At 43.1% G+C, this 1,028-nt stretch overlaps 1 pseudogene; it reads left to right on the top strand.

Annotated features, from left to right (window-relative positions):
* Positions 1 to 83: 83 nt before the first annotated feature.
* LOC101590795 lies at positions 84 to 638 on the top strand (annotated as a pseudogene).
* The last annotated feature ends 390 nt before the right edge of the window (positions 639 to 1,028 follow it).

Genomic DNA, 1,028 nt, shown 5'->3' with positions numbered 1-1,028 from the left:
CAGCCGTTGAAGATTCCTACACAAAGCAGTGTGTGATAGATGACAGAGCAGCCCGGCTAGGTATTTTGGATACAGCTGGACGAGAAGAGTTTGGCGCCATGAGAGAACAGTACGTGCGGACTGGGGAGGGCTTCTTGTTGGACTTTTCGGTCACAGACAGAGGCAGTTTTGAAGAAATCTGTAAGTTTCAAAGACAGATTCTCAGAGTAAAGGATCGTGATGAGTTTCCAATGATTTTAATTGGTAACAAGGCAGACCTGGATCATCAAAGGCAGGTGACCCAGAGGAAGGCCAGCAGTTAGCACGGCAACTTAAGGTAACATGCATGGAGGCGTCGGCAAAGACTCGGATGAATGTAGATCAAGCTCTCCATGAACTTGTTCGGGTTATAAGGAAATTTCAAGAGCAAGAATGTCCTCCTTCACCAGAACCAACACGGAAAGAAAAAGACAAGAAAGGCTGCCATTGTGTCATTTTCTAAGAATCTCTTCTGTTTTAGCTACCAACTGCCAGGGAAGGGCCTCCTCTCCTCCTCCTCTCCTTGTGGTTTACATCATGTTGGTACCCTTCTAGCCTTAGACAGATGATCACCATGTTAGCCTTAGCCCACGAAGCCGGCTAATCCTTCCCACGAAGCTCATGCAGTGGTCCTTCCCAGGTCAGTGTGAAGGAAACACTAGGGCTGCTTCAAAGATTATTGATTCCTCTAAAATACTGTCTGCGTATATAGACACATTCTTTTTTTAAGGGCTTACATTTTATTAGTGATAAGTCAGTTTGGAACTGAAGTTGTTTGCCAAGAGGAAATCATAGGTTGTGAAATACTTTTTAACTTCTGGAATCATATTGCCTACTGTTACACTAAATAGAAACGTAAGGAGTTTTTAAAAAAATGTGAATTTTTGCCTATCCTTAGGAATTTTGATGTCATCTTTATCTAACCTTAAGTACACTGAATGGAATCTACAGAAGTGAGACATCTCAGACCGTTCCTGATGCTACTGCTTTGGTTTTCCAGTGGCCAACAA

Source organism: Octodon degus, unplaced genomic scaffold (genome assembly GCF_000260255.1).
Source record: "Octodon degus isolate 3935 unplaced genomic scaffold, OctDeg1.0 scaffold00155, whole genome shotgun sequence".
Taxonomy (NCBI): Eukaryota; Metazoa; Chordata; class Mammalia; order Rodentia; family Octodontidae; genus Octodon; species Octodon degus.
The sequence above is the reverse complement of the archived record's forward strand: the minus strand, read 5'-3'. Positions and strand labels throughout refer to the sequence as shown.